Source organism: Dipodomys spectabilis, unplaced genomic scaffold, assembly GCF_019054845.1.
Source record: "Dipodomys spectabilis isolate Male_0828 unplaced genomic scaffold, ASM1905484v1 ptg000173l, whole genome shotgun sequence".
NCBI lineage: Eukaryota > Metazoa > Chordata > Mammalia > Rodentia > Heteromyidae > Dipodomys > Dipodomys spectabilis.
The window spans coordinates 4,865,207-4,880,419 of NW_024870850.1; positions in this window are offsets into that span (position 1 = coordinate 4,865,207).

Below are 15,213 nucleotides of genomic sequence, written 5' to 3' on the forward strand. Positions count from 1 at the left end.
AACAGGGGTTATACCATGGGGGAAGTACATTTAAATCAACAAGGAAATCATCTTATAAATACGTTAGAAACAATAGAAAGAAAGAAAAAAGTTTTAATATCTTGGGGCTATTTTGCCTAACATCAGCTTATCTGACCATTTCTACTTGTCTCAGATATATACTAGTAATTGCAAATAAGGGAAACCATGGGACCTATGTTTCTTTGGGCCTGGCTTACTTTACTTAATATAACTTTTTCCAAGTCTTTCCATTTCCTAACAAATAGGGCAATGTCATTCTTTCTGATAGAGGCATAGAATTCCATTGTGTATATATACCACATTTTCTTGATCCATTCATCTATGGAAGGGCATCTGGATTGGTTCCATATCTTAGCTATGGTAAATAATGCTGCAATAAACATAGATGTACTGGTAGCTTTAACACAGTCTTGTTTGTGATCATTTGGGTAAATGTCCAAAAGTGGGATTGCTGAGTCTTAGGGGAGCTCTGTGTGGAGTTTTTTGAGGAACCTCCATACTACTTTCCAAAGTAGTTGAACAAGTTTACACTCTCACCAACAATGCAGTAAGGTTCCCTTTGTCCACATCTCCTCCAGCATCTGTTGTTATTTGTTATTAGAGTTCTTGATTATAGCTATTCTAACTGGTATGAGATGGTATCTCAATGTTGTTTTGATTTGCATTTCTTTTATGGCTAGGGAGGTTGAGCATTTCTTCATGTGTCTATTGGCCATTCTTCTTTGCTATTCAGAGAAAGTTTCTCTTTATGACTTCAGCCCACTTATTTTTTGGGCAGTTGTTTCTTTGAGGATTTGTTGTTGGGGTATTTAATTTTTTTGGGGGGGGTCTGGTCGTGGGGCTTGAACTCTTGACCTCTCCTCTGTCCCTCACCTCTTCAGCTCAAGGCTAGCACTCTACCACCTGAACCACAGTGCCACTTCCTGCTAAATGACTATTTTGTTTTCTTCCAAGGCCTGAGTTGGAGCTAGCTACTCAGCTTGGCCTTTGTCAATATCAAAGATATGGATCTCTGGTGGTGGGGGAGGTGGCCTTCCCTCCTCTGCTCCCTGAGAAGGAGTGAGGATGTCAGGGTTCTACTTATGCCAGAGTCTTGGTTCCTGGGCCATATCTGGTCTGGCATCTGCTGGATGAAGATACCTGCAGCTTGTGAGTTCTTGCAGGTGTTGAGTAGAATCTATTCATCTGCTACATCTGGTGCCTTTGTCCCAGATTCTCTCTATTGTAGGTATGGCCCCGCTGGCAGCTACCATTGCCACAGCATCCACCGCCACTACAGCTAACGGAAAGTGCTCAGATCTGTCTCCTTGCCTGGATTTTCCCTCTCTGACCAAACTCTCTGTATTGTGATGGCACACTTGGTTTGATTGTCTTGGCTAGGACTGTTCACTGGTACACTAAAACTGCTTTCTATGTGAGAGCTTGTTTAGCCTCCAGCTTCTCCTCCACCATCTTCCCATTCTTTCTCTTCATGTTTCTTCTGATATTAATTCAATTGTTTTATGCATACTTGTACTCATGGCCTATACTGGCCTTTACCTTTTTCTCTCAAGGCTTCTTTACCACTTCAACCACAGCTCCATTTCTACTTGTTGGTCTGTTATTGGAAATAAGATTGTTGACAGCACCTGATCTTCACTCCTGTAATCCTAGCTTCTTAGTAGGCTGATATTTGGGGATTGCAGTTCCAAGCCAAGGCAGGAAGGAAAGGCCAGCACACTCTCTTTTCCAATTAACAAACAGAAACCTGGAATTGGTGCTGAGGCTCAAGTTGTAGAGTCCTAGTCTTGAGCTGAAGAGCTGAGGGACAGTGCCCATTATTGACAAAAAAAAGGGACTCATATTCTTTGCTCCACTGGCTGATCTCAAAAGTCTTCTCTCATTTATATTTGTAATAAATAAATGGCTATGTTACTATAGCTATTTATAAATTGAATTTTAAGTTAACAATATAACGTTAGGCAAAAATTTCACGTGCTTGTTCTTTTGTTGTTTAAAAAAAGAAAATGCAATTAATTGTCAACTTCTTCACTATGGTAACCAAGATATAATCAAAATACCCTTCAGTTACTATTGAGTTTTTGACGATCTTCTCTATTTATTTAAGGAACTTCATTAATAGAGTTGAGTTTATATTATTGAGAAAAATGCAGAATCCTCATTGTGTCATGTGAAATTTTTGGAAGAATTTTTTTTCTAAGTTAGGATTTCCATAATTTTACACATTTTCTCTTAAATGAAGGAATGAACAGAATGTACACATTGATGGATTGATTGTTGAAGTAAGATTGGATGGATGGGAGCAAAGGAGAAAATAAATGCATGTAAAGAAAATTTCATAGATAAATAGGTAGAAGAATGGAAGTAAGAATGGAGCAAGAAAATATAGCCATATGAAAGTTTTTTGTAACCCATTGTAACACTGAGATTTACAAGTCACTTTGTTGAAAAATGAACTTTACAATATAGGTAGGGATGAAGGGTATAGTTGTGGAGTTGAGAGGGAAGGGATGATAGGATAAAAACAAAGGAGGAGGCAACAATGCTTGATAGGAAATGTACTAATTAGCTTGTTCATGTAACTTTAACCCCTTTGTATAGTATTTTTACAATTAAAAAAACAAAAAAATTATTCATGAAACTAAGGTGAGAGACCTCAGTTGGGTAGGACATTGGGGCCAGCTACATCGCTAAGTTTTCCTTTTAGCTGTCGGTGGAACCACAGCTCAGCAGGTTCCAAGGAAGGAAACAATGGGCAAGAGCAGAATAAACTGAATTGATGGTTGCTTTAGGTGAAGTAAAAGACACAGGCTTCGTAAGAATTATGTGTGTGTGGGGGTCTAAGGGCTCAGAACCCTAATACTTTCATTGAAGATTGCATTGATCTCGTATGTTGGAAAATGGGTGCTTAATTGAGTCAATTATAGAGTGACACCTCTCAAAAGTCACCTACTAGGTTAAATGTTTTCAGACCAAGAAATGGTCTGAAAGCTGTAATAAATAATCACAAATATATGTTAAACCCATTCAACAAAGTAGTCAATAAACCAGCAATCACTAGAGTGAGAAGTCAAGGAACCCATCTAATTCCAAATAGTATCTAATACAACTGATACAAAGTATCTTAAATGTCAAGAAATAATTGTAAACCAAGGAAGTGAAAGACATCTACAAAGAAAAGCATTGGTTTTTCAAAAAAGTAGAAGACATAAGGAGAAAAATTTTCCATTGGGCATACATGGGAAAAGGACTATTATGGAAATATCTGCACTGAAAAACAAAGGAGGGGGTAATAAAGCTAGCTAGGAAATGGACTAATTACCTTACTCATGTTACTGTAACCCTTTTGTACAGTACTTTACAATTAAAAATATAGATTGGTCCTGAGGTCTGTTCTTATGCCAATACCAAACTGTTTTGATTACTATGGCTTTATAGTAGAGTTTGAAATTTGGTATTGATATTCCTCCAGCAGTGTTCTTTCCGTTAAGGAGCGTTTTTGCTATTCGGGGTCTTTTATTGTTCCATGTGAATTTTTGGATTGCCTCTTCTATTTCCTTCAAGAATGAGGTTGGAATTTTGATAGGTATTGCGTTGAATTTGTAGATAGCCTTGGGAATTATTGCCATTTCGACGATGTTAATCTTTCCAATCCAGGAGCATGGGAGGTTTTTGTCATTTTCTAAGTTCTGTTTTGATTTCCTTTTTCAAGATTTTAAAGTTTTCATCATAGAGGTCCTTCACTTCTTTGGTTAAGTTAATTCCTAGGTATTTTATTTTTTGTGGGGCTATTACAAATGGAGTTGCTTTCCTAATTCAGCCACACTTTTCTCATTGTTGGCATACAGAAAAGCTATTAATTTTGGGGGTTAATTTTATACCCTGCTACTTTGCCAAAGTTTTGAATCAGCTTGAGTAATTTGGGAGTGGAGTCTATGGGATTCTTTAAATATAAGATCATGTCATCTGCAAAAGTAAGCCAGGCCCAAAGAAACATAGGTCCCATGGTTTCCCTTATTTGCAATATCTACTATATGTATGAGTCAAGCGGAAAAGGTCAGATTATGTGATGTTAGGAAAATGAACCCTTAGATATGTATTTTAATGGTTTTTTCTTTCATGCATTTGTTTCTAACGCATTTATAAGATTATCTCTTTGTTACTTTGTATGTCCCTCCCCCACAGTATAACCCCTGCTTTCACTATATTTGATGTCAGTATAACTTGTGGAGGAGATGGGGAAAAACAAGTCGTTTAAGGATGCAGGTCGACCTGTTGCAACAATGAGAAGTACAAGTTGTCATGTCGAAAATGAGCTTTACAACGTTGGTGCGGGGGGGGGGGGGGGGGGGGGGGGGGGAGGGGGGGAGGATTACTGGGTGGGGGGTGGGGAGGGAGGCTGGGAAGGGATTTGAAGGGTAAACAAAGGAGGAGGCTGCAATGCTTGATAAGAAATGTACGCATTATCCTGCCCATGTAATTGTAACCCCTCTGTACAGTATGTTCACAAAAAAATTAAGTTAAAAAAATAAAAATATAGATTTAAACTAAAAAATAAAAAATAAAATATCTGCATCACTCAAAATTATATATACATATGTACTACATACATTATACATACTAATATACTGTATAAATATACAGTAACTTTACAATAAATATATATTTAAAATAAAAAATAAAAACTAAAATATATGTATCACTCAAAATCGTATATACATATATACATACATTATACATCATATATATGATATATACACCTATCTATATCATAAAAATATGATATGTATCTATATATCTATATCTATATCTAAATCTGTATCGATATCTATATCTACATAACTGAGGTCTGGAATCTTCCCAGATGCCCTTCAATGGATAAAGGGACCAAGAATGTGGTCTACATACACAATGTTTTTTTGTTCATTCATAAGAATGAATGATGTACCATTTGTAATGAGATGCAAAAACTGGAAAAACTGTATACTACCTGAAGTAAGTCTGGCCCAGAGTAACAAAGGATGAATGTTTTCCTTTATGTATGGAAGCTAGAATTAGTTTATAAATAAAAGCTTGGGTGATATGCAAGTTTATTGAAATGTATTAACTGAAATACAGTAGATTCAAGGGAGATGTAAAACAATGTAATTCCCTCCAAAGGAAAAGCCAACTTTCTGCAAAATAAAACACCAGGAAACAGATACTCCAAGAGCTGGAATCAGGTTAGGGAAAAGAGGTAGACAAATGAAGAGGAGAATGCAGTCATACACCAAATATATATCCTACAAAATGAAAAGATGGAAGAAGTGGATAGAGGAGGGATGAGTGAAACACTGAAAGGAGGGACATTGATCAATTTATATATAGCATTCGTAAATTGCTTTGAAAATCCAACTCCAATGTACAATGTCTTAAAGACAATTTAAATTCCAAAACTAAAAATGAAAAAGTGAAGAGTTTTTATAAGTGTTTTGATGTTTCCACGTATGCATATAATATACTCTTTTTTGGCACACAACAAATAATATCCATCAATACCATCCCTTCTTAAAATGATTTTTACAGGTCTAATTATCCCATTTTCCTAAATGTATATTAAGTACATTGATCATGTGGAAGCTGTTACATCTACATTGACCTTCTGCCTCCATCATAAGCCATGACCTTTATTTCATTCCCACCATTCATTTTTGTTGACCATTATGCCAGTACTATGGCATGAATTCAGGTCCTGAGTGATATCCCTTAGCTTCTTTGTGGAGTGTGCAGATTCTTTCATGCTGATCCATACCCACTTTTGCAATGCTTTTTGAGGACCATGATAGGCAGTTACTATAGAATGAGCCCTATCTCCAGCCCATCTTTGCAGAGTATTTTTGTGATTGTATCTTACTTTTGCTATATGCCCATGCCTGGGCTTCAATCTTTCTATTAATGCTTGTTGCCACAGCTGGAATGACAGGCATAGGCCTCAACATCCAGCTTCTTTCCTTTACACAGAATCTGAGGATATTGTTTTTAGCTTGGACTGGCTTGGAATCACAATCCTCCTGATATCAGCCCTCCTTCTCAGCACACTCAACTCACATACACCCACACAGATGCACACAAACACTCATAGACACTCAGACACACGCAAACAGACACCCACACATAGTTTGCATATAAAGCATGTACCAACCCACACTGCTATTGATTAAGAGGGTCTCATGAAAGTTGTGCCTAAGTTGTCTCTGAACTGGGATCCCAATCTCAGCTATGTGAGCATATTGCACTTCACTCATGAGCCTCTATTTTGGCTCAGTTCTTTAGTGTTCTGGGTATGGAACCCAGGATCTAAAACTTAGCCACAGCCTAGGCCATATTGATCAAGTTTTGCTTTTCTTTCTTAAGCGATTGCAGTACTACTTAGAAAATCATTACCTCTGTCTGTTGCTTCAAGTGTTTCCCTTATTTATCTCTCTGTAGTTTCATGTTTGAAGATCTTAAGTTGAGGACTCTGATGGAATGACAGGAAAGTATTTCCAGTCTTCAACAAGTGGCAATGCAGTTTTACAAACAAAATTTGTTACAGAAGCAATCTTGTGTCCACTCCTTGTAATTGGCCATGTTGTCAACAATCAGTTGATTGTAGCTATGTGGGATTGTTCTGGATCATCTATTATGTTTACTGGTTTCCAGTTGTTCTTAGCACCAGTGTCAATTGACTTTGTTTCGATGGTAGTGTAGTATAGTTTTAAATCAGGTCTACTATATTTCCAGCATTGTGACTTTTCCTTATGGTTTTGTTCTTTCATTGTGTGAATCCAAATAAATTTAAGAGATTATTTCTTGTCAAGGACAACATTGGAATTTGGAAGGAAATGAATCCGGGAGTTTGTAAATCGGGCATTTCAACAATATTCGTGCTCATCCATAAAAATGGGAGGTGCTTCCTGTTCTATTCTCTTCTCTGATTCTTTCTTCTACGTCCTCTGGTTCTCAAGATTGGTCGAGGACTTTGATGTCTTAGGTTGAATTTCCCTTAGACAGCTTTGGAGGCTGTGGCAAATGGGGTGTTACCTGAGTGTCTTTCTTTATCAGTGAATTTGTGTTGTGGTAAGCCTTCTGCTGGCATCTTTATGCCATTGAAATATGTGATATCATTTGAAGAGAGGGATGTTTGGTATGTGTGAATTTACTTTTAAGTACATTGTCTTCATAACTTTAGTTAACAACTCAAAGACATAGACTTTTTCTGGCCATTTCACCATTCACATGACATGGCATCATCTCATTCAATCCAGTTGCATTATCCTAAATGACTTTCATGCAAATAGTTTCTAGACATAAACTTTGGACAAATTTTAAGCAAGTTAACTCCATCTCTGGGGCCTCACTATCTGTGGTCTTGGATGAAATCACAGCACCTGGGTTGAGGAAGGCAAATTTGCAAATATTTTTTCTAACTCATGTTTTTCTTCCCCAAGCAAGGCTACAAATACAGAGTCCCTGGGAATAGTCTTACACAGTATTTCTGAGGACTCACAGAGGCTTTGATTAGAGGTGAGCTCTAGTGTAGATCTCTGCAATATCCCTTCCCCTCCTGAATTTACAAAAATGTATTTACAAGGTGCAGAATATTGGCATCACTTCCAGTGACAACAGGGGTTATACCATGGGGGAAGAACATACAATAGAAAAAACAGAATCACATAGTGCATTGTAAGTACATTAAAGACAATAGCAAGCAAGAAAAAAAAACAAAAACCTCTTGTGTCCCTGTCTTGGGGTATATTTTGCTTAACATTATCTTATGTGGTTATATAAACGTAGCCTTTGACCTTCCCTGCATCATGGGATCTATGTTTCTTTGGGCCTGGCTTACTACTTAATATAATTTTTTCCAAGTCTTTTCATTTCCTAACGAAAGAGGCAATGTCATTCTTTCTGACAGAGGCATAGAATTCCATTATATATATATATCACATTTTCTTGATCCATTTATCTACTGAGGGGAATTGGGGTTGGTTCCACACCTTAGCTATGGTAAATAATGCTGTGATAAACATGATTGTGCTGGTAGCTTTGGTATGACCTTGTTTGTGATTATTTGGGTAAATGCCCAAAAGTGGGATTGCTGGGTCATTAGGGAGCTCTATGTGGAGTCTTTTGAGGAACCTCCATACTGCTTTCCAGAGTGGTTGAACAAGTTTACACTCCCGCCAACAAAGCAGTAGGATTCCAATTTGGTCACATTCCCTCCAGCATCTGTTTTTACTAGATTTTTTAAACAAGCTTTTATTATGAAAATACCATACAGAGCAGTTACAATTACATGAGTAAGATAATGAGTGCATTTCTTATCCAGTATTGTTGCCTCCTCCGTTGTTTTTCCCTTGGTTAAAGCCATTCTAGCTGGGGTGAGGTAGAATCTCAGTGTTGTCTTGATTTGCATTTCTTTTATGTTTAGAGAGGTCAAGAATTTTTTCATATGTCTATTGGCGATTCTTATTTTCTCTTCAGAGAAGTCCTTATTTAAGTCTTAAGCCTATTTTTTAATCGGGCAGTTGTATGTTTGAGGATTTGTTGTTGTGGGATTTATTTTTTTGTGTTCCAGGTTTATTTTAGATATGAGACCCTTATCCATAGTATGGCTATTGAAGATCTACTCCCCATTCATGGGCTTTTTGTTTATCTTGCTTGCTATGTTCTTTGCCTTGCAGAAGCTCTGCAGTTTTATGCAATCCCATTTCTCCAACCATTCTTTGATTTGTTGTACTTCTGAGTCTGTATTAAGAAAATGTCGGCCTTTGGCAAGGAGCCCTAGGGTTTCTCCTGTTTTTATGTAATGTATTCATAGTGTCTGCTTTGAAGAGAAATCTTCCAAAGATTCCTAGCTTCTCCAGACCTTTGATCATAAATAGGTGTGGATATGTCAAATGTGTTTTCTGCTTCAATTGAATTAATCATATTGATTTTGCTGTTGCTTCTGCTGATGCACTATATTAATTGACTTAGGTATGTTAAACCAGATTTACATCCCAGGTATGAGTCCTCTTTGATCATAATGTATGATTTGCTAAATCAGTTGTTGGATTCTATTTGTTAGTATTTGTTGAGAGGTATTGCTTCAATGTTCATTGAGGAGAATGATATAGTGTTGTGTTTCCTCAGTGTGGCCTTTTCTTGTTTGGAGATGAGTGTAATGATGGCTGTATAGAATGAGTAGTGTTCACTCCCTTTCTATTTCATTGAAGAGTTTAAGGAGTACTGTTGAAAGTTCTCCTTTAAAGGTATTTTAGAATTTGGCTGTAAAGCCATCAGGTGCTGAGCATTTCTGGGGAGTGCAGTCTGCCAATACAATTTAATTGCTTGTGAAGGTGCCATATTCTTGGTGGATAGTTTAGATTGTTTTGAGAAGCCATCATTTATTCTGCTGTAACTTTTCCAGCCACTATGGCAAGCACAAATCAGCTGACAACCCAATGCAAAAATCTTGTTCATGCTCTCAAGAGAACAAAACAATGAATTTCACAATTTTACCAGCCAAATTGCTAAAATTACATTTTTTTACTTGAGTAAATATTTATTTTTTTCATATCTTTTTGTATTGTAAAACTACTGTACAGAGGGGTTACAAATACATGGGTAGGGTTATGAGTACATTTTCTATCCAGCATTGTTACCTCTCCTTAGTTTTTTCCTACCACCCAGTCCCATCCCACCCCCTCAACTCCTGCCTTCCCCATTGACATTGTAAAGTTTGTTTTCGACATAGTGTCTTGTACATCTCATTGTTACAATGGGTCAAGCTGTATCCTTGTTTCCACATTCTGTTGTTTCCCTTCTCCTACCTGAATTAGAAAAATGTATATACAAGATGCAGGGAACCAGAATCAAATACAGTGAAAATGGGTTATACCAAGGGCGAAAAACATAGGAAAGCACAAAAAAAATCACACGGTACATTATAGATATTAAAAACCACAACAAGAAGGATAAAACCACTTGTGTCCCTATGTTGGGGTTCATTTCGTTACCATCTTCTTGTTTTTTAATCTTTTTTTTTATTGTGAAAATACCATACAGAGAGGTTACAATTACATGGGTGAGATAATGAGTAGATTTCTTATCAAGCATTGTTGCCTCCTCCTTTGTTTCCCTTCCCATCCCTTCCCATCCTTTTCCACCCTCCTCACCTGATTCCCTCCCCCTGTCAAAGTTATAAAGTTTATTTTTCCACATAAGGACTTGTACATCTCATTGTTGCAATGGGTCCACCAGTATCCCTATTAAAATGATTTGTTTTTTCCCTTCCCCTACACAAATTATATCAACATCAAATACAGTGAAAACAGGGGTTATACCATGGGGGAGGGACATAAAAAACAACAAAGAAATCATCTTACAAATGTGTTAAAAACAGTCACAAGAAAGAAAAAAAGTTTGAATCCTTATCTTGGGGTTCCTTTTGCCTAACTTCAAATTATCTGACCATTTCGGCTTGTCTCAGACATACACTAGTAATTGCAAATACAGGAAACCATGGGACCTATGTTTCTTTGGGCCTAGCTTACTTCCCTTAATATAATTTTCCAAGTCTTTCCATTTCCTAACAAAGGAGGCAATGTCATTCTTTCAGATGGAGCCATTGAATTCCATTGAGTATATCCACTACATTTGCTTGATCCACTCATCTACTGAAGGGCATCTGGGTTGGTTCCATATTTTAGCTATGGTAAATAATGCTGCAATAAACATAGTTGTGCTGGTAGCTTTAGTATGGTCTTGTTTATGATCATTTGGGTAAATGCCCAAAAGTGGGATTGCTGGGTCACAGGTATGGTCGCATGTACATAGCTTTTGAACTTTGCTGATTGTCCTAGATATTTACTGGTTATTGCAAATAAGGAAAACCATGAAACCGATGTTTCATAATTTAGATTTTTATCTTTAGTACTATGAATATCTCTTCCATTTTCTTTTAACTTGTATAGACTCTAATGAGGAGTCAGCTGTTACAGATATGGGTATGCACCTGTGCCATAGAGGTCCCATTTTTGTTCTACTTTAGAGAATCATCCCTGTATATGTATTTCACTTGTGAGAGCTTCATGCTAAGAGAGCTTGCTGTAGATGTCATGGTCAAAAATTTGATTATCTCATCAACTTTAGGACTTTTAGTATGTATGCCTCTCTACATTTGCTTTTTTGAAAATACTCTTGTCAACTGTTGACAAAACTTTTTCACACATCTCCATTCCCACCTTTTATTCCTCCATATGTGCATGTTCAATTAAATTTCCTCAAGCTCACTATTTTCTTCTGTTTAGAACATTTTAGTATATGACAGGCTTTCATTGTGATCACTTCACATATACCTATGGTATATATTGAACAAGTTGATCCTTTCATTAGTATTTCCAATGTGCCTTCATTGTTTCCTTTTAAACAATACCACTTGATTTCATTATACTAGTTTCTTTATAATATGCTGAGTTGTGAGCTTAGATGTAAATGTGCACAAACAGTCACAGAAACTCACACATACCTTAGTGCACACTGACAGAACACAGAGAAAGAAAGAAGGAAAAGTATTTTGATCCTCTTTGCACTATTGGTTCCTTTTTTAGTATCTCAATCTAAATATATTGAGAGGAGAGTAGTGATCAATGCATTTTACCATGGAGGCCTTGCGTCTGGGATTTCTATGCAAAGCTTACCTACAATTCTCTCCTTAACCCTAATATTGTGGGTTCCTGTCTCCAAAATGAGTTCCTTGAAATCGGATGCATCCTTTTTGTTTTCTTAGATAATAAAAATAAAATCCCTGCGCCAATAGTTCAGTTCTTTTTCTGGTTGTTATCAGTAAGAGCTATTTAATATGTTGGTCTGTGAGCAGATCTAGCTATGGAATAATTCATAAATAACACTTTGCTTCTGAATATTGCAGTTAAATTAAACATTCCTTAGTTAACCTGATGTGCCATATAAACTCATAGCATACACTGGGTGACTGAAAACACAAAAATTATTTTCTACAGAGGTATGTCCAATTGCCCTAACGTAAAGGCAACACAACAAACATTTGATATCTCATATAAACCAAATCCAAGACAAAAGCCTTTTGCTGTGGTGCATGTGTAAAGGGGGAAACAAGCTCTTCCTCGACTTAAATAAGTATCTGAATCTGATTCATGAGAAATGCCTTTCATGTCCTTACCTAGATCTTTATACATGCATGAGACAATTCATTCACATTCCATTATAATGAAGGTAATATTTTAACATATTCCTTGACAATGAAGGAAACATTTAGTGTCTCAAATTCTTAAGTTTTGAAATACTCCTCCTCAATTTCTTTGCTGATTATGCAGCTGTATCCTCAAGAACTATCAGTGTATTTTGGCCTTGGCTTTTGCTATTGAGAAGATCAACAAAAATCCTCATCTTTTACATAACTTGTGATTTGGTATCTATAATGTCGAATTCAGAACTTGAAAGATGTTTAATAATCCCTTCATTTGTCTCTTTGGAAGTACAAGATTCCAAACTACTCCTGCATGAGTGATAGCATGTTTATAGCAGTACTTACAGGACCATCAGGAATAACATCTGACCAGACTGGGACATTGCTAGGCCTCTACAGATTTCTACTGGTGAGGGTGCAAATTGTAGAAGGATAAAATAATGTATTTGGTAGCTTTTCAGGTGATAGAATAGAATGATAGGTAAAGATTCTATTTATGAACTCATCACGTTTTGTTTTATCAACGTGTAATTACTCAAATATAGCTAGAGATATATATTTTCACACTTTGGAAAAAGAGAAAGAAGATTTGAGCAGAAAAATGCATAATTTATTGTTTCAAACTTTATCAATATTTTTCTGTAATAAATCAAGAAATGGAAAAAGACTTAGAGGTGTGAAGATCTTGAGAGTACTGAAGGCTCACACCAGTAATTCTAGCTAATCAGGAAACTGGTATCTCCAATTAACCTGCAAAGGGCACAGGGTCAATGTATGAGTCCATTAGTACAGCACAAGTCTTGAGGGAAATTGCCAAGGAAGTGCAAGAATATCACAACAAAATTTTTTAAAAAAGAAATTGAGACACAATAAAAAAAAGAATCCATGAGTTTGTGCCCCTGTACAGGCATTCATATATACACACACACACACACACACACACACACACACACACACACACACACACGAAAGATATTATGTTGAATGAAGTAAATCAAGCTCAGAACAAGAAAGGGTAAATGTATCCTCTCATATGTGAAAGTTAAATTAAAATATGAACATGTAATATGAAATATATATTTACATATATGGTCAATCTGAATAAATTATGGTATACAGAGCAGAGGAACTACATTGTGTAACTTTTATGATCTACTTACAGTATATAAAATGAACACCAAACAGTTGAGTGGGGTAGATGATTGGAGAAAAATGCAAAGGAATATGAAATGGATGGGTGGTGAAAAACACTATAATATTCAATTGGCATGTATGAAAATGGAATTAGGAGTGGGTCAGGTTGATGTAGATGTGAAGAGTTGATGGAAATAGTGACAAATATCAAGAGACAATTACAAGTCAATGGATATATTGGGCAACTTTTCAAAAACAATTAAATTATTTTTTCTTTTTCTTTTTTAAAGTTTTTTAATCGTGAAAATACCATACAGAAGGATTACAATCACATGAGCCATGAGTACATTTCTTGACAAGCATTGTTGCCTCCTTCTTTGTTTCTCCTTATCATCGCTGCCCTCCTATCTAATCTATTAAAAGGAAACCTACCTTTAACCTACTTCAACTGGTTCTTAACTGAATTCAAGACTGAGATTACTGTACATGGATATCTTCTCATTCATGGAGTTCCCAATTTTCTTTCTCTTTAGTTTACCTTTGGGCCTTTTGATCATGCCCTGTGTGACCATAACAAGATTCCTGCTCTCTATCAGATGGCCCCAAAGGACACATCAAAAGCCACTGCCATGGTCTCATTACTGCTTCACGTCAATCAGAACTGAGTGGGACTGTTGACTTCACAAGATGAGAATGGTTCTTGGGTTCTTGCTGAATTGAAAGAAGAGATGGCTAAGAACAGAGTTTGTGTAGCCTATGAGCTAATAATCTCAACCCAAGACGCATCACATGAATTCAAACTCATGGCAGTTCAAAATGAGATAAAGCTATCTTCATCAAATGTCCTCATCATATATGGAGATACATGGATAGCTTTAATGGTATTGACTGAGCAAATTTTTATTCATGACAAAGTTTTCATCATGAACTCTCAGTGGGATTTCACTATGAAGAGGAGATATTTCATGCTAGGCTCATTGCATGTACCTCTTATTTTTACACACCATCAAGTAGATGTTTCTGGATTCACAGATTTTGTCAAGGCAGTTATTCCTTCCAAATACCCTGAAGACATTTTTCTTGCAAGGCTATGGTTTCTGTCATTTAATTGCTCAGATTGTGAGTCTGACTGTGTAACATGGTACAACTGTGCTCATGATGCCTCTTTTTGACATAACTACGTCTGCAGACAATTACAATGTATACAATGCTGTATATGCTGTGGCCCAGGCTGTCCATGAGATCCTTCTTCATCAAACAGAAGTTCAAACAATAGAAAATAGGAAAGAAACAGTGAATTCCCCTGAACAGGTAATTTCTTCTGTGTAGGAGTACACACTATGAGCAAAGTCACTTTCCATAAGGGTTCTTTACTGTATGAAATTAAATATTTCTTTATGTATGCATGTGTGTTTCTGTATATGTATATATATGATGAGTGTTTATATACACAAATATATATATGTGTGTGTGTATTCATATGCCATATATAACTTCATTGCAGAAAATAATGAATGTTTCAGTATTTGAAGCAATTTTCCCAACTCAAGCTTTTTTTCATTATCAGAAACTACTCTAAGCACAAAATCAAAAAAAACCGATTCACATTTAAAAATTAAACATTTCAGGTGCTTTTCAAAAACCTATATAATTCTTTATGTTTCAATATTTTTGAAGTACTCTAGACATGTGTGGATATGCTGTTAAGAAAACAACAAGCCTGTAACAAGGATAAATTATATTCCATGTTTCTATAAATTAATTTTGGCCAGTGCAGGGACTTCAACACACTGCCTGAGATATGTCCCTGAATGTCTTTGTGCTCC